At 33.5% G+C, this 19,855-nt stretch overlaps 1 protein-coding gene and 2 non-coding genes across 7 annotated transcripts in view; all 3 read right to left on the bottom strand.

Moving 5' to 3' along the window:
- Nucleotides 1-8,930: 8,930 nt before the first annotated feature.
- The window catches only part of SNRPN (small nuclear ribonucleoprotein polypeptide N), a 29,610-nt gene continuing 18,685 nt past the window's right edge, over nt 8,931-19,855 (bottom strand). For 3 of the 5 annotated variants that reach the window (XR_004298205.1, XR_004298202.1, XR_004298204.1), the window contains one exon: nt 8,931-13,726. The gene's annotated coding sequence lies outside the window, so the exon portion shown is untranslated. Of the gene's footprint in view, nt 13,727-15,389; nt 15,531-19,855 lie in introns of all 5 variants that reach the window. The other 2 variants (XR_004298201.1, XR_004298203.1) reach the window with 1 other exon arrangement.
- LOC116626223 lies at nt 17,059-17,128 on the bottom strand. Its single transcript, XR_004298215.1, has one exon. It is a non-coding gene; the product is annotated as a small nucleolar RNA SNORD108 (small nucleolar RNA).
- On the bottom strand, nt 19,191-19,257 carry LOC116626222. Its single transcript, XR_004298214.1, has one exon. It is a non-coding gene; the product is annotated as a small nucleolar RNA SNORD64 (small nucleolar RNA).

The raw sequence follows: 19,855 nt of genomic DNA, 5'->3' as shown, positions 1-19,855 counted from the left end.
AAACAGAGAAATGCAGTTGATTATATGTGGGAATTTCTAAATAACCTTAAGTCAAGGTAAATAATTTGAGTAGATAATGCTTTAAAACCACAGTAATGATTGATGGAAAAAATAAAATGACAGAATTAATTGACAAAAAAAATGGAAGAAAATACAAAGAATGCATGAGAGTGATACACACGTTTTGGAATAAAAACACAAAACTCGAAAGGCATAAAGCAGAACATTATTATATTTGAATACACAATTTCTGTACAACCAAAAAGTAAAACATCACAGTAAAACGGTGGTGAGAACACATGGTATTTCATTAGCAATGCATGGCAAATGTTTAACATCCTTAGTCATAAATGATCTTTTAGAAACCAGTAACAAAAACACTAATACTCTGAGGGAAATGAAAAAAAAATTAAAACCCACAGGGGAAAATGAAATAAGTGACTAGTAAGGTTTAAGGACATATGAAGATGACTGAACTGAACAGTAAGGGAAGGAAAGCAATTTTTTTGTAATACCACATTTTCAAAGATTAAAACATTGAAATGTAATGTTTCTACTGTTCAAGAAAACAGAAGTCTCATAAACAAACAGTGGGCTTCAAGATTGATGAGGACAATCTATACCATTTGGGGAAAATTTCCACTGTTGACTCAGAATATAAATTTTGGATATACTTAATTCCAATAAGGTGGAAATACTGGGACTGTTTTCAACAAATTAGCCAGAGAAATTAAAAATTATTTCTATATAAAGCATGTAACTGCCTAGAAAATTTGTAGCTAATATATGTGTCCAAAAGACTACTAGCATAACCATTTGTTCATCAATATACCCCAAAAAGATACGCACAAAACTCCATTAACAGTAGATAATGTTGGGAAGTAGAATTAGGAGGGGAAAAAAGCATTTAAGTAAAAAATACTATCCTTCACAAATTTCTGTGCCTTTTGAAATATGGAAAAAGGTAATTTTTTTTATCAATCAGTTTTAAATTTACCCTGTAGTAAATGAAAATTATAAATATATGCACTTTATACTTATGGGAACACTGAAATGAAGCCTTGCAATCACAGCATCCTGAGCATTTCTGTGTAATAACATCTCCCGCATTCAAGCTCCTGAGATTTAGTCCAGTGTCAATAATGAAAACAGTCAACATGCCTAGTTACAATTCCCTCCAATGACACTCTTTAGGTAACTTTCAAACTTGAGCTTTCTCAGTCCAGTTTTTCCGATCTGTGAGGAATAGCCACTCCAACACATGAAAGAGAAGTCTCCATACATTATGAAGACTGTCTTTTGGATTTGAAGATGGTGACAGAAGCAATAGCATCAGTTTTCTGTTAAGTCATCACCTGAGAGGATACATTAGGAAATGGGTAAAAGTTAGAAACAACACTTTTACACAATTATCAGTAGGAGCTAATAAAATTATGTACAATGAAATGCAACAGCCATTTAACTGTAAAGAAATAATAGATGGATCAGAATTACTTTTTGAATTTCTAATAAGGCTAGAGATGGTAACTACACTTATTGTGTGGACCATTGCATAATGCACAGAATTTCGATTCATTATCACTATTCACTAATTGATACACCTGAAGCTAACGTACCATTGCATGTTAACTTTAAAAAAACCCAGTTCTTTCTTCTCATACCTTGATAATTCTCATGTCTCTGTTCAACTATGTATTTGAATGGTTGCTTGTATCTCTAGATTGCTTATTCACATACAGAAATATTTCATGTCATCTATATTCATTTCTGTACAAGAAACAGGACAGCAATGCCAAAAAGTTCCAAAAAAATAACAAAAGGACCTCAGTCCATTTGATGAGAAAAATGGTAACTATGCTAAAGATACAGATGCTACAATGGAACTTCAGAACAGATTTAGATCTTAACCCATTATTCCAGCTGGCTACCACAAAATTGTTGAGTAGGCACTTCCCCCAAGAAGTCCTTAATCTTCTATTTAGTAATGATTAATCCTAAGGAAAAAAAAAACTTTATTATTAAAGTCTTCACCTTTAAGGTTATTCTGGGATTAACAGGTAGGCAGCCAAGGCTCTCTGAAAAACAATGTCTAAGGAATTTGTCTGCATTCACGCTTGGCCTTATATCCCATGAATTAACCTTCTAAAGGGGTACAGTGGGAAAAGAAAGAAAAATGAGAATCCTAAAACTCCTGATCCATCAGGAGCTGGGATACACTATTTGCTATAACATCAATGGTTTCCTTAACAACTGCTCCCTTCCACACTTTCTATAGTTCACTGTTTTAGTTACTTCGAAGATTACATATTTCAGCATCACCTTAGCGCACCTGGGCTCTTCCCTCTTTTGCATTCCTCTAACTCACTTAATCCCAAAAATGTCATTTTTTTTCTTTCTCCAACTTCTTATCTTTTGCATAATTTATTCCCAAAGTCACAAAACAATTCAGTAAAACTTTACTCTATGCCAGACAATGTGTAAGATGTTTGTTGAAAAATATCTGCAAGAAATTCAAAATGTGAGAAGTGAGATTCTCAAAATTAATTAATTGAACTCATAAAGACAGATATATGATTTGATAGGAATATTGTGAATGGATCCCAAAATTAAAAAAATAAAATAAAATTCTAAAGTTCCACAGCTGTAGGTCTTAACTACTGTGCCTTCTTTTATCTGGTCTTATATGAAACTATAAGTCAGCAGTTACCTTGGCCCTACCCCACCATGAGATGGAATCTCTACTAGAATTCTGGGTGGTCATATAACAATGTTAGCCAACAAAATATGGCAGAATTGGTATTACAGGACTTCTAATTTTCGTTCATAAAGGCCACATGCCACTTTCCCAAGGCTCTCTTCTAACACTCATTTTTATGATACTTCCTCCAGGTAAACTTGTGTAAAGGTGCTCTAATCTAAGCCCAGCCTTCCAAGTCATCCCAAACCAAGTACGAAACATATGTGTGAAGGAGGGTCCAGATGACTCCAGCCCTTAGCTGTTTGAATCACTGTTAACACTGGTTCTTCCCACCTGATTCCACATTCTGGCACTGTCAGAAATCTTCACACACAGAATTCATTAAATAACAACACAATAGATGCTTTATGCCACCAAGTTTCAGGATTACTTATTACTCAGCAATATGTAACCTGAACAGATCTCATTCCCCATTAGCTGCCACCAAAAATTCATTAATCTTAAAAAAGAGTCATAATATTAACTCCTGTCTAACCAAAGTGTCCCTCCCTGAATCAAACGAGCACTTACCTGTTCTTACAATAATTTCGCCAAGGGGTATTCCTGGGACCAGATATCGGAGGTGAAGAACACTTGAATAAATAATACTGTCAATGAGAGGTCTGGTGATACCAATTCTTGCAATTACAAACAAAGAGGGCAGAAGTGTGTTTTCATGGAACTATCATCTCCTGATAGGAAGAAAAAAGAAACACAGTAAGGTAAGATATACACCATTGTTCTAGAATAGCTAAAGCAGCAGGTAAGTGGAAGCTCATCTTGAACTTTGTTATAAATTTCTTTTAATGCTTAGAAACAATACCTCATTAATCAATCCCATAGCTGATGTAACTCTCCAACATCAGCCATTACTTTACCAATATTAAGTTTTTATTTAAATTCCAGTTAGTAACATACAGTGTACTACTAATTTCAGATGTACCATTTAGTGATTCAACGCTTCCATACAACACCCCTTGCTCATCACAAGTGCCCTCCATAATCCCCATCACCTATTTCATCCATTCCTCCTACCTACTTCCCCCTGGTAACCGTCAGTTTGTTCTCTTTACTTAAGACTCTGTTTCTTGATTTGCCTCTGTCTCTTTCTTCCCTTTGCTAGTTTGTTTCTTAAATTCCACATGAGTGAGATCATATGGTATTTGTCTTTCTTTATTGACAAATATATGACTGCAATCCACCTCACTGCAAATGGCAAGGTCTCATTCTTATTTTATGGCTGATTAACATTCCATTGTTTATTTAACACTTCTTCCTTATCCATTCATCAGCTGATGGACACTTGGGCTATTTTCATAGTTTGGCTGTTGTAGATAATGCTGCTATAAATACTGGGGTGCATGTATCCTTCTGGATTAGTATTTTTGTATTCTCTACATAAATGCCTCATGGTTCAATTGCTGAATCATATTTTTAACTTTCTGAGGAAGCTCCACACACTTTTCCACAGTGGCTGCACCCGTTTGCATTCCCACCAACAGTCCAACCCACCAACAGTCCAAGAGGGTTCCCCTTTTTGTTCAGTTTCCATGAACTTCTCCCTTTATCACACTATAAAATTTACCTGCAAAAATTCTTTCTGCCCAGCTAATGAACAATTGATCACTTTATTTATAACACTACTTATGTTATGATATTTGATTATAAATAAGGTAATTAACTGAAAGAATACACAAATAATCTCCTACATTCTACATATACTCCACATCTCTATTTCAGTAAAATTATCTTTGGAAAGAATTAATTTTCTAATTCTCAGACATGGTTGAATATTCCAAAGTGTGCACCAGTGACATTTTCCTGAGCCTAGACAAAGACTTGTCCTAAAACAGCACTTCTTGATCCAGTACCTTCTTACCTGTGGTTCCCAGATAAGACTTTTAAATTAAGGAAGTCCATAGCATGAGGAATGTTCCTGATGTCAGCTGTCCTCAGGTTATCTATAAATCTCTTCTTTTCATCATGTACATCTGATAATTAAGTATACAATGTAGCCAGTTACAAATGAGACACCAGGACACACAAGTTAGGATGACTTCAGAATTATCAGGAATAGCAAATGGAGATAAACCAGCAGTTAACAGCACAATTAACTTTTTAAAAATTTTCTTACCTTATCAGTGAACGTTTAACACAAATTTATTGAAATGTTTCTCATTTCTGAATATTAAAAAACGTAAAGACCTACTTGAAATCCTTCTGACAGACTCAACTACCATATAAGAAAGTAAAGAATCCATTCTCCAATTACTCCCATTAATTAAGAGTAACTTATTATAATACTCTCCCTCAAACAACGTGATCTAGTCAGTAACCACAAATATGGCAATGCATTATGAAAATTTACCCTTTACAGAAAGTTTCAATGACTTATTTTAATCATTCATGTGATTGTAAACCCAAATATAATTGTTTAGCACCTACCTCAAATCCCATCTTCTCCCATACTCTTTTCTTGGATCCCTCAGTACTGTTTCAGTGTGTATAACTCTCTGCTGTACTAGAGTCTCTAAATCACACGTTCTTCGTGATCACTGACACACTATTCAGAATGGCCACTGGGAATACAAAACTGGATATAACAGCCCAATACTCCCAAGATGTCAACAGGCAAGAATACAGAGACGCACAACTTGGTTGTATCTTTAAAATTCCCTTTTGTTGTTTTAATGTTCCTTTTGAAATATCTTTAAAATTTCAATGCAGAAAGCAGATGCAGTCCTTCCATTCCCAACTCTCTACACAGTAATGTTAAAGTTTTGCTGTATGATCTTCAAGACAACTTTCTATTCAGCAATTCATATATTCATTTCAGATGGTCATGTAGCAATATACAGATAACTAACAATGTTTTACCATTTAACTTACACATGTACAAAAATCTTAAGAATGCTAAAATAATCACCAGTATAATAACACTGATGAGTAAGCATTACTTAACTCTATAATCATGTCAGGATAATTACATTCCTCAGGAATAGTAAATATTACCATTTCCATTAGAACAACAAGAGACATATGGACACAACTCTGTAAACACACTATTAGTTGATATTTGTTCAAAAAATGAAATAATTTAAAATATCCACTTAAAACACCCTTTCACATCAGAATGTCTTCCAGTGTTTAAATTATATTCATATGATGAGAGATACAACCATTATGATCTTTTATGGATATATATTTCAGATGCTCAATTATTTGATCAGGAATCAATATTATTTGATACTCAATATATAACATACTTTCTTCATTATAAATTTGAGACTTGGAATAGATAAAATCCCAGCAGCAAGTTATACCACTTCAACTGTTTACACACTTGAATTTCAACTATTATTGCCAAACTGCTGTTCAAAAAATATACTAATTTATATCTTCGTTTATACTTTTTATTTCTTTCTAAGCAATTTCCATAATTTATTACAGGCTACTAAGATGGAACACTTTTGACATTTGTTTGACTACTGCATAACATACAAATATAATTACACACTGGACATTTTCAAAAAGCTCTTAGAATAATAAAATAAATATTCATAATCACAGAAATTCTATTTTCATTTAGATGTATATATACATGGTAACAGAAAACAAACACATATGGAGCTACTTAACAATTTTATATTAAAAATAACATACATTTAGATATACCATGAAGTGGGATTATAAAATGTTTAAGCTTAGACTCGAAATACTATTTCCATAATTTTCAAAAAAATAAAATGCAAAGCAATAAGCTAATAAATGAGAATGAGAAGACCATCAGATTTATGCTCCTAAAACTAACTTTACTGTATACAGGTGCTTAACATTTATATTATATATGTATATGCATATACACATATAAATTTGCTATAAGTAGATCTTTATAACATAGTAAAATAACAATTACCTAGCAATACAAGTATCTTTTAACAATGAACATATCTGTGATTTTAAACAATTCCCTTTCTCATGTCTTCCTTCTTCTTTCAAGGATAAAATACATCCTGGGTATTTTCATTCGTTTTGTAAGTATAAAATCTAATCTTTTCTTCTACATGAGAACGTAACAATCTGTAGAAAAAGGAAGTGATCGGTCTATCCCTCTGCCCAAAAACCCACCTAACAAACATCAAAATGGTACATAACACTAAAGAACAATTATTAATTACTTATTACACTGACAAAATATTTAGAAAAAACAATTTATGGTATTTGACAAAGAAATATTTATAAATGTATATGTTGTGAAATTTTGTGCATCTGGAAAAATTAGGTATTTATAAATATATTCATCTGTTATTTACAAAGTTCTCTTGAATGTTGTCATGCTGTCCAGTTAAATACGAAACTGAATTGTTTGAGGAGGGAGAATAAAATTTCTTATATAACATATTTCCTATGATTAAAACACATAATGCCCTTTCAGCAATACAGCTATAAAATACTGACTTAGGATTTTTAATGTATAATAGTGTATAATAAATACAAGAACTAAACAGTGATTAAAATGTAAAATTTTCTTTTAGAGTATGCAAGAGGGGAAGTACACCCTTTTAACGTTCTCCCCCTAACAACTCAATAAACAGATACCAAAATATGTATAGCTCAAGAAACCTAAAATTGTTATGAATTGCAATGCTATTACAATACTTGATAATAATGACTATGATAAAGTTTACAATGAATTATTTACAAAATTATACTTTGTGAGACTCTACACATCTAGAAAGACTAGATGTTAAAAATTAAAAAAATTGCATCTATTATTTACAAAGTTGTCTTGAATATTGTCATGCAACCAAAGGAACACATACAGAACTGTGTATTGTTCCAAGAGGTAGTATAAAATCTCTCTAAGAAAGTCATTTATATCTCCAATGTAAACAACAACCATAAAAATAAATATGAGGGAGGGGTGACTAGGTGGAGCACAGAGAATTTTTAGGACAAGTAAAATAGTCTGTATAATACCATGATGGACACAGGTCATTATACATCTGTCCAAACTTAACAAAATGTACAACACCAAGAGTTAACCAAAATAAACCATGGACTTCGGGTTATAATATGTCAATGAAAATTCATCAGTAGTAACAAATGTACCAGTCTAATAAGGGATGTTGATAATGGGGGTGATTATACATGTACGGAGTGGATAATGATGGGGATTATATATGTGTTGGGCAGGAGCTGTATGGCAAATCTCTGTACGTTGCCCTCAATTTTGCTGTGAACCTAAATCTGCTCTAAAAAATAGTCTTAACATAAAAATAAAAGATATACACACACACACACATATATATATGTATCAGGAAGCTCCTAATGAAATACATTATGATACATTCAGAAACACCAAATGAATTTACATGGTGCAAGTTTTTTAATATACAATTTGTACTTATACAATGGCATACTATTATACTATGAGAATGGGGTAATGCACAGTCTTTTCTATTTCTCCTCTTAACAACCAAATTAATATAAATGTTGCACAGCTCCAAGAGCCTGCATATCAATGATCAATTTCTCTGCCATGCTGATTTTAAAATACAATAATCCTAACACATTTACAATGAAAACATTTATATTATACTGTGACACTCAATACATCTAGAAATATTAAATGTTTAAAAATATTTCACTTGCCCATTATTTACAAAGTTGTCATACTGCCATATAACAGATGAACATAGAGTTTTGTAATTTAGATTCTATAAAATGTTCTTTAGAAAAGTGAATTTCATCAACGTAAGTATATCTGAGAAAATAAGATATACCTACATGTCCCTTAAGTAGGCAGAAATATGTTTATATAAAATGGGTACAATTTAATTATTGCAGTCTAATTTTTCTTCTAAATGAAATTGTGAGACAAAACTTTTAACCACTCTATTCTCCCTGACTATATACATGTATGTGCGTGTGTATAAACACACACAAATGTTAACAAAAATATAGCTCAGAATCTTTTAACTCAATTTTCAAGTCATTTGTCTTTAACAATCCCAGCAATCCATATAATCCTATACAAAGGTGAACAGTATCAAAAGAATACTGTTTCTACCCTCTATCATGTTCAACAACTCTATATATTTCCCAAGTCAAATGTTATAATTACAAATACCACTGTTTAACAAACCACAAAGAGCCACCCATATAGAATTCTTAGAATAATTTGCAAATATTAAACATGTCAAACTTATAGTTTATCAATAGGATGACTGCAACATATACATGATGTTCACAATTTCTTTAAACCAAAAAGAATAGTTAAGAAGCAAAAGAATCATACATTATAGATGAGATTGGAAAACATACACCACTCCCTCCATCCATAGCCCTCACAACAAACCACTGAACATGCAGAGAAACTAATTACTATATTGATTTTAAAAAGTATGATATTTAAAAGTATGTTTGTCAGCAATGGCTATATATCTAGAAATAACAAGTGTTTTATAAATAATTACATACACAGCATTCTAGAAATTATACTAACAATAGAAGCTTATTTTACCATTTCACATCTACAAGCATTTAAAAAAAGTTTATGTGCTCTAATTTTAGGTGAAATATATTCAAATACATAACAGAAATGTCTGCACATCTATCAAGTTATGTTATAAAAACAAAGATCTGATCACATGTGCACAACTACCTAATAACAACCCCACACACACCAAGTGAAAACATAGGAGTAGTCTTGTAACACTTCTATTGGTAATATATTAATTTTTGTCATAGTTGTCCAATGTTAATAGATTTACTCTGTGTGTGTATGCATGCTGTGTGTGTGTGTGTGTATGCATGCTGTGTGTGTGTGTGTGTGTGTGTGCGTATGTGTGGAGGGGGTATTTCTACATACCTAGGAAATTAAGATGTTATATAAGCCAGTGAAATGCTTCCCTGCTCTGTTCTCAACATTTAACATCAAAAATTTATATCGAAATAAGAAATTATTCAAGTTTCATATTTAAAAATATGAATGGCAATAATCCCTGTACTTTAACAAAAATGTCTAACTAAAAAAATCTCAATAAAACAAAGGGAGAGAAAGAAAGAGGCAAACCAAGAAACAGACTCTTAACTATAAAAGAAACTGAGGGTTACCAGAGGGGAGGTGCGTGGGGACATAGATTAACCAAGTGATGGATATTAAGGAGTGCTCTTGTGATGAGTACTATGTGTTGTATGGAAGTGCTGAATCACTATATTGTACACCTGAAACTATTATTACACTGTATGTTAACTAACTGAAATTTAAATAAAACCTTAAAAAAAGACACAAAAATTAAAAGAAAATCAAAATCAAGCCTAACTCATGAAGATGCTCACTCTATCTATACTCAATGCTTCCACCTTTAACGTTTCATATGAAAATATATTTCCAAAATTGATAGAAATTATATATCCAAGTGTTTTCTAAAATGACACTGTTCTATATCCAAAAAAATAATAATAATCTCCATCACCAAATACATCCCAAATAGACATGGTATAGTGATTCAGCTCGCCAAAATAAAATGTTTTTACATTGTCTCTCAGATTGGTATTCAGAAAATATGTGCCTATCAGCAAATCCTATGCAGATGTTCTGAAACAAAAACTAACATCGGTCTATAACTTAAGTAGCAATCTAACAATATCTTCAGCAACTAAAGCTCAAACTGAAACTCCCTGTATCACGAACCACAAAAGGACACGAAGAACAAACTAAAGCCCAGTGATACTTACTTGCCAACAGTGTGTCTTTGCTATGAATTTTAATAAACACTTACTTTATAGCCATGTATACAATACACCTGCATGTATACAAGCGTACATGAAAGCAACCCCTATAAAATCAAGGATTAAAAGTTTAAAGCAAAAACTATTATATATCCTAACTATTTTACACAGAACAATCTAATCTGGTTTCTCTTCAGATCGCATAAATCTTTCTCGCCTTTTACACAGAACAATCTAACAAAATACCCTGAACTTCAGCAGCCCAATTATTTACTAAGAGATAATCTGACAACTGTTTTGGTAATTTTTCACTCTATATATAATTAATATATTTACAAAACATGCTGATATAATAGTTCCTTGGCTTTAAGAAAACATAATAACTGTGTCTATTATATACACATTATATAAAACATTTCTTGGATTAGCCCATCCTTTAATAACCATAGGTTTGACAGACAATTTTGAACTACCTCTATAAAAACTTATAGTCACCTACACCTATACAATTAGAGGTTAAGTATTTTAAAACAAGAACGATTCAGTTATCATTAAATGTCAAATTCCACTGACATGAAAACTCTTCTGTTATGTTTAACCACATGTAGAATTTATCTAGTAACTGTATTTTCTGTTTGTATACAAACATCTGAAAACCATGAACAGAGGCAGACCAACAGTTACAATGACATTTCCACCATGATGAATCTTATATAAAACAATGAGATATTATACTAGACACTACACATTTACCACAACCTAAAAATTGAGCCTAGAGATCTGATGAACATACACAGAGAGGCTAGATATATTATCACTTTTGGGAAATAAAAGTCTATCCTAATAAGGTGATACATATTTACAGTGATGCCTATCCATGTAGAGAATCTGATGTTAAACAACAACAAAAAAAGTTACATTATATATAACATTGTAACAATATCTACTGAAAAGGAATTAATCTTGAGAGGCAATTCAACAATTCCACTGATTAAAACAATAACAAAAACCCACACCTGTTTAACATTACATTAATAAAATATATGTAGATTCCCAACATCTGAACATGGAGTAAAGCCTGGCTGTTCAAGAACTATCTCTGTACATATGCATACACATATAGTCCTCAAAAATTCCCTATTCTCCAACTTCTAAATTCTTTTATCTGTCTAATACAAACAAGGCAGTCTAGAAACTCCTCTCAGTAACCAACAAAATTATATTCTGACAATTAAAATGCCCTAAATGTCGGCCATCACCATGCTTTATAAGATGTTTTAACACAGTACTTTTTTCTATTATATACAGAGAAATAAAAAAGCCCATCAAATCCTAGCCCAAACATGCACAGAGGCTGGCCTCTTACGCAGCAATTCCATCATGAGAATTAAATCTCATACCATACAAATATTAACATAAATAACATTTACAGAGTAACATCTACATCCACATATAGCAGCCTTAACAAAACTTCTTATGTGACAACTGCACACAGAACAATCTCCAACCCCTCCAAAAAGCCACAGCAATAATCCAATCAAATGATTTTAAATGTCCATCATTCAGAGGTAACTTCTATTTTTATAGTCCCGTATTAAAAATATTTCTTCTGCATATGTTAGCAACGGCTTTCTTAGCAATCACGATGCCTTACGGTCACAAAGCAGTTATATTTGGTTATTTCGTATACAATATTCTCAAAATGCACATAAATAACTAGTGCCTTACATTCTTTCCTGATTAATATAGTAAACACTCCCCATGCCCATTTCCTCTTTACTATCCATAAGCACTCAAACAATAAATACAGAATTAAAGATATCTTTACAAAATGGCCCATTCTTTTCTAAAATATTTTCCAGGAGGCAGTTTTACCAAACATGTTTTTAGAAACTTCCCTACAAAACCAGCTCTATTATCACAGCAACCATTTTTAAAAGTATCTAAAAACAATAGATTTGTTTATAAATGTAGGCCTCTGTGCTTAAGCATTAGATTCCCAAAAAGATTAAGAATAAAATACAATAAAAAAACTATTACATGTTGAATTTCATTTTCTTCACCTCCAAACATCCAATGAACAGTTCATGCATATTCATCATTTACTGAGTATTTTATATTTCCATTTCAGTATCATTACCCAAACACAATTTTCTAACGTGTTTAAATAAATTCTTAAGCTATGTATGTCTAGTAAATTAGTTAATAGATTAGGTTCCTAGCTGTTTTAAAATGGCAGGTAGGGGAAGAAAAAAAAAAGAAAACTAATACTTGTGTTTACCACATAGGCAATAAATGTCACATATGCAGGGCTCTTACTGGTAAATATTTTGACGGCAAGTTGATAACTCTATAGAAAGAAAAACATTGAGATATTTTTTCCAAATGCAAAGACTGCCAATGAAATATAAATATTTGAAAGGAAGATTAATGTCAGGACAGTATATATCTCTATTTATTTTGTCAGTGATTTTTTTGCAGTTGGTGAAGCTTCTAGATGAATTCAGGATGTGTTGTCCTTCCCCTTCTTTCCACATATTCCTAGAAGGCTGGCTTATATTTCCTTGAGATTGTCCACACTAGACCAATACTACAAGTGCCATCCACTTGAAATAATTTTCAATTCAGTAGATACCTTCACACACTTGCATTTTTGGGAATAATCTGGAATGAGGGATGCTGTGCTGATCATGTTGGACCATGAAATAAATAGAGTATAAGAGCTAGAGTATCTCTACAGGAGGGTCCTGGTCAATGACCCCTTAAATCATCGTCAGGTTTAGACTTCTACGGCAGTCCGTAAGTCAAATTGCAAAGGATTCTCCAGAAGAATTTGAAAACTACAATTTTATCAATGCAGAGGCAATCAGGCTATCCTTTCCTGTTCATGTTAATGGAAAAAAGGTTTGCACATTATCCTGTATCATCCTGGATTTTAATCACATTTTTTCTTGCTGTACAAATTTCTCCAGATTCTTATCGGGAGCATCTTATTCAGGGGATAAAAGTAAAGGAACATCACAAAATTTATGAATCCAAATGTTCAGTGACTAGAAAACTTCCAGTTTTGTCAGTGGCAAAGATGCTCTAAATATTATCAATTTATATAATCTTTGTCCTCTTCTCTGATTATTGCTTATTTCTAACGCTCTTGAAACATGTCAGTTGCAGATTTTTGAAGCAACGTAACGAGGTTTGTCATATCTTTCCAAAAGACTGCTCTGGCAGACAGATGAAACAGAGAATCTGAAGCTAGAAGTAAGGGGACCAGTTAGAAGTTTTAATACAGTTAAAAGACAGCAATAACAACAAAACTAATCTAGAAAGGCAGCTCCAGAACAACCATCTAATGGAGTTTGTTGTACAGCATCTACTGTCCAATAAATTTTCTAACTTTCTGGATGAAATACCTGTCCATGTTTCTTAGGCTCCGTTCATGTCCATGAATGACAGCCACTTCCTGACCTAGCTGGCATAGCCTTTTTACATCTATGTAAAACTGATAACCAAATGTGTCAGTGATTTTTAAAGGATGCTTGTACGTTATTTTTAGACACTTCACTTTACTTGGCTGTATTTTCTTCTTTGAATTATCTGTACATGTTTTTGTCATTTTGAATACAATTGTTCCAAGTCTTTTCTTTTAGAGTTGTACAGATGTTTATATACATTACAAAAAACAAGAAAATAAATAAACAATATATTCTGCCAACCTAAATTATGACACATTTTCACATCTTTTTATGGGGCCAAGTACTCTATTACCTACTGACAAGTAAACTGTTACAGATCCTAAACAATGCTCTCTTGATTTCTAAGGGATTTGCACAAAGGGCTAAGTTCAACTGAACACGTGCTTTTTTAAATATTTAAACATGGAAGATTTATTCTGCTGTGAGCTATCCTGAAACAGACAGAAATATCCAATAAGAGTAGACACCTTAAGGAACACCCTTTTCCCTTTCCATCAAGGCCCCAAATTAAAATTTGGCACTCTCTAAATGACAGAATGGGCAAGTTGACATCAAGATAATATCACTTAATTCTGTGCCCCCAGCAATGTGGCACAATAAAATGTCCATGTTTCATGACTCAAAAAATTACAAAGAATGAGAAATTTGAGCTTTAAATTGAAGCCAAGCTTTGCCTATACCATAAGGAAATTTGTTATGCCTTTTGTTCAGTTATGTATTGATTCCACCAATAACTGTGTTAACAATATACCAATATAACAAAAATTGCTAACTATCCAAACTCCTACTAGATTCCAATTATTAATGTTTTGTTCTCCCTATAAAGGAAGAATAAGTCTATGCCTTCTTGTAACCATTTTTACAAATCTTCCATGTTATAATCTTAGACATAGAAATAGTCTTTGGTAAGTCAGGCCTTTTATGCATTGTTTCTCCATTGTGACTTCAGCAATCTTAGAGGAAGCCAATATTTCTATTGTTACTTTGATATCACTTAGGGCCATGATTCACTCAGTTGAGAAAACACCCCATCTGGGACACCTGGGTGGCTCAGTTGGTTAAGTGTCTGCCTTTGGCTCAGGTCATGATCCCAGTGTCCTGGGACTGAGTCCTGCATCGGGCTCTTTGCTCAGCAGGAAGCCTGCTTCTCCTTCTGCCTGTTTCTTCCCCTGCTTGTGCTCATTCTCTCTCTCTCTGTCTCTCTCTGACAAATAAATAAAATCTTTAAAAAGAAGAGAAAAGACCCCATCTATCTAAAATACAAAGCCATTGTCCAAAAAAGCTCACTAGAGAAGGTAATAAAATATAAATTAAGAAAAATACAATGCCCCAAATGTTGTGTCATCCTTCAAAAATAAGAAAACCAGTTTCACTTCAATAACTTATTTTCAGAAATCATAAGTTACAATATTAAAAAATCCTCTGTAATTTATTTTACTCACTCGAAGCCACAGAAAAAAAGTCCCCTCATTTCAATTGTGGGTTCCTTATTTGCTATAGCATGGATGTGTGACTCTGATTTGAACTATATATTCTTCAGCACTTTCAATCCTGGAGAAATCCTAGGCTAATTTTCGTTGTTTCTAAGTAGAAGTAGACAGTGCATTGTAAGACTATTCCCATAAAGAAGCATCATTAAAAAACAGCATTAGATTTCAATAACCAAATAGAGCCACCGCAGTATTCACAGCCAAGCTGTAACACAGTGGTTGAAATTTCCCCAGAAAACAGACTCAATCCCAAACGCAACACCCAGAAATCCTTTGGTATTGCCAGTTTCTGGCCTAATACTTAAAACGATCCAGAAGTGGATGCTGAAAATAAAACAAAACAAGGGCACCTGGCTGTCTTAATCACTAGAGTGTGTAACTCTTGATCCTCGGGATAATTATAAGTTTGAGCTTCATACTGGGTGTAGAGATTACTTAAAAATAAAATCTTAAAAAACACAAACATATGCCCAAGTGCAAAGTAATTCAAGTAATGTTGTTTTGTGACTAATAGAACAAAACCAGATAAACCTTGCCCCAAACATAGAATTGTTATGCAGAAATTACCATGTCCTGGAAATCACACTATTCACTGAGATCACATCTACTTTTAAAAAAAAATTATGTTTTTTTTTATAAATTTTTGTTTATTGGTCATTTTACTGAATGTGAACTTGGTGAAAATTTGTGTAGTTGATTCATTATCAAAAATAAACTGAAGTACATTATTTAAATATATGCTGGCATTTTGTTCTCTGAAGAAAACCCAGTTTTTTTCAACATACGGTGCTGAAATCAGCATCTGTCAACTTCTCAGACCTAGACCTACTGCTGATCCAAAAACTCTTACTCAAACTGCACAAGCCCTCCTACTGACTCTTTTATCTTTTTAAGATTTTATTTATTTATTTGAGAGTGAGCGAGCGAGAGAGAGAGAGAGAGAGAGCCCAAGCTGGGGAGAGGCAGAGGAAGCAGCAGACTCCCTGCTGAGCAGGGAGCCTGACATGAGGCTTTACCCCAGGACCCTGGGATGATGTCTTGAGCAGAAGGCAGACACCTAAACAACTCTAGCTGCCCAGGTGCCCCAACCTCCTGGTGACTCTTAAAGTGTACTAAAGTTGGAGAAAGTTTGATTTAATCTAAGTTGCCTAGAAATATACAACTCTACCCATTCCAGTAAATTGTATAATGAATAGCTATTTGATCAGCACATCTTACTAATCACTGTAATTTCAAGAGGACATAATACTGCCTAGTCATCTCAAGAAAAGGCACATAGAATCTAACATTCCAAAGCTGGCTGAGACCCATACACTCAAGTTAACGAAAAAGGAGAGGGTAAATGGTAGTTAATTCTGACTCCTAACCTACCCTGACTGGTAAAATATTCAAACAGGGGAGCTTTCCTATTTCCAACAATTGAAAGAATCCTAACACTGCTCTCGATTTACAGGTCTCCATCACACTTCTACAACACAAAGGATATGCTATAATCACCTAACCCTTGTCTTTTTTCCTTCTTACCTTCCTTTCATTCAACAATCCTCTCACCACCTATTGCTAACTCATTCCTTCTAATACTCTCTCAACAAAGCGCTCCTATCATAAATTAGCTTGGCTGAACCCCACATTCTCTTTTAGGAATGAGCACTGTCATCAGGTTCAAGAAACAATGAGTCTGATCATCAAGCCACCCGCCCCCAAAAGAAAAATAAAAACTGAAAAACTAATCATCTTCCAGGGATTCCTATTATAGAGGATTTTCTTTAGATCACTTATAAAGAAGCAGCACCCCAAGAATGGGGTTATCAGGGGGCGCCCAGGTGACACAATCCACTAAGAAGCCTACTCTTGGTTTCGGCTCAGGTCCTAAACTCAGGGTTGTAGGATTGAGCCCCACATCGTGCGGAGTCTGCTTCAGATTCTCTCTCTCTCCCTACTGCTGTGCTTGCTCTCTCTCTCTCTCAAATAAGAAAAGAAAAGAAAAGAAAAGAAAAGAAAAGAAAAGAAAAGAAAACAAAAGAAAACAAAAGAAAACAAAAGAAAACAAAAGAAAAAAGAAAAGAAAAGGAAAAAGAATGAGATTATTTGAATGCAATATATGTTAAGAAAGAAAAAAAGAAGAAGAATGTAGCAGGAGGGGAAGAATGAAGGGGGGGAAATCGGAGGGGGAGAAGAACCATGAGAGACGATGGACTCTGAAAAACAAACTGAGGGTTCTAGAGGGGAGGGGGTTGGGAGGATGGGTTAGCCTGGTGATGGGTATTGAGGAGGGCACGTTCTGCATGGAGCACTGGGTGTTATGCACAAACAATGAATCATGGAACACTATATCTAAAACTAATGATGTAATGTATGGGGATTAACATAACAATAAAAAAAATTAAATAAAAAAGAATGAGATTATTTGGACAGGGCTGAGCCAGCAAATACCACTGCATGCTTTCTCACAGTAATAATAACTGACCACCCCAGGCTGTACCAAACATCCAAGATCAAATGACCAAGTCAACAGACTCCAATGTGTATTTCCTTCCTTCCTTATCCAAATGTTATGTTTCTAATTTAATTAAGTTAGTAGAAAGGGTAGCTCATTTCTCTCAATTCATCCAGCATATCCCTATTTGTGAAGAATCAGGAACACTGAGAGAGGTCAAACAAATATGAGGTTATAAATATTCTAAAATTTCTATCAGGGACAGAGACTTAATAAGGGAAATACCTGTGAAAAGACTTATTCCCCTTGCTCCTTAAAAAAAAAAAAAAAAAAAAAAAGGAAAGTAATTTTTCTGGACCCCAAAAGATTTCCCTATAAACTATCAGTTGTCATAGTATCAATACCCACATTATTTATATACACACACACACCACACATACTCCTTAACAAATTAAGATAACTATTTAAGAATAAGATCCTGGTGTATTCAACTATCCATGGTACATTTCTATAGGTTTTTCCCTTATTACCTGTTTAATTACTATTCAACTCCCTCATAACTAAAATAAGCAAATCACAAGGACCTAATTGTAGAATGGCAATCACAGATAACAAAAGGTCCATTACTCATTCAAGTAAAGATAAATAATAAAGAATAATGGGAGATTAAAGTCCTGATTCAAAAGAAAATGCATGGTACTTAACAAATTAGTTCCTCTCTAGGGCTCAATATTAACAACTGCAAAATGTCACTTTCATCCCCTTGAATCAGTCAAAACTTCTAAATCTCCATCTACAACTTGCTAAGATACAGAAAACAGTACCTTATTAACAGAATTCTAGTAATCCATCTGATGTATCTTTAGCATTCTGCTTAAGGTGTAACTCTCATTTCAGACCAAAGCAATATCTCAACAATAAACTAGCTATTTCTTATTCATATGGGAATTGGAGCTGCCTCATAGTCTGGGGACATGCTCTTGGGAAACAGGTATAAGGTTGGACCTGAATGATAATATAAAAAAAAAAAAAAAACCAGCATAGTAGCTACCAAGTCTTTACTCTCAAAATTATTACTTGAAATTCATAGTGAAAAAGACAGGTGAGATATACAAATGTTACAAACATAGAAGATACTCTACAAGGAAACTGCAGCAGTGGAATTTAGAATTCACTTCCCTTTATCTCACTGGAAAAACCCACACTTCTATTCTCCCTAATCTGCACAATATTGCTCCAAATAATGTGAAATTTACAGGCTAAGAACTTATGTTCGGAATACGTGTGTCCCAAGTACCTGGAATGACTCTTAGGCTGGACTTCAGAGTACTCACATTGAGCTTCACTTCTTCATGCTCTGTAATCATAACTCATCATAAACCCAGTTAAGGTCTTTCCCAACAACTACTGTAGTTGTAAAGGAATTAATACCTGCAGACAGTACATCTCTACTAATGCAAAGTCTTTTATCTTGGGAAAATGAATGATCATCTTCATTTAACAATGTAAGTTAAATGGCAGCAATATCATTCAACTTACACAGAATTAAGGTAACAATATGGGAAAAAATTAAAGACAGTAAAACCCCAGCAATAACATTATAGATCTTAATAACATTAAGATCTTTGGTGTCTTAGAACTAAATATAATAGTTTATAAACTACTTCTACAAGCAAATCATCCAACAAACTGAAAAATGAAATATTCAAGTATCTTAAGGACCTAGATTACATTGAAAACATCCACCAAAATATTCCAGGGCTAAGTGAGAATCAATGTGAACGGTCAAATAAAATCAAGGAAAATCAAATAGATAAAACACAAAGTCCACTCCAGCAACCCTTAATTTGTTTCCTGAGATTAAGAATTCCTGCTGGAGTGGTGGGGGGTGGGAGGGATGGGGTGGCTGTGTGATAGACATTGGGGAGGGTATGTGCTATGGTGAGTGCTGTGAATTGTGCAAGACTGTTGAATCACAGAT

The sequence above is a fragment of the Phoca vitulina genome, unplaced genomic scaffold (assembly GCF_004348235.1).
Source record: "Phoca vitulina isolate PV1807 unplaced genomic scaffold, GSC_HSeal_1.0 scaffold84, whole genome shotgun sequence".
Taxonomy (NCBI): Eukaryota; Metazoa; Chordata; class Mammalia; order Carnivora; family Phocidae; genus Phoca; species Phoca vitulina.
This window is presented reverse-complemented; position numbering and strand designations above follow the sequence as displayed.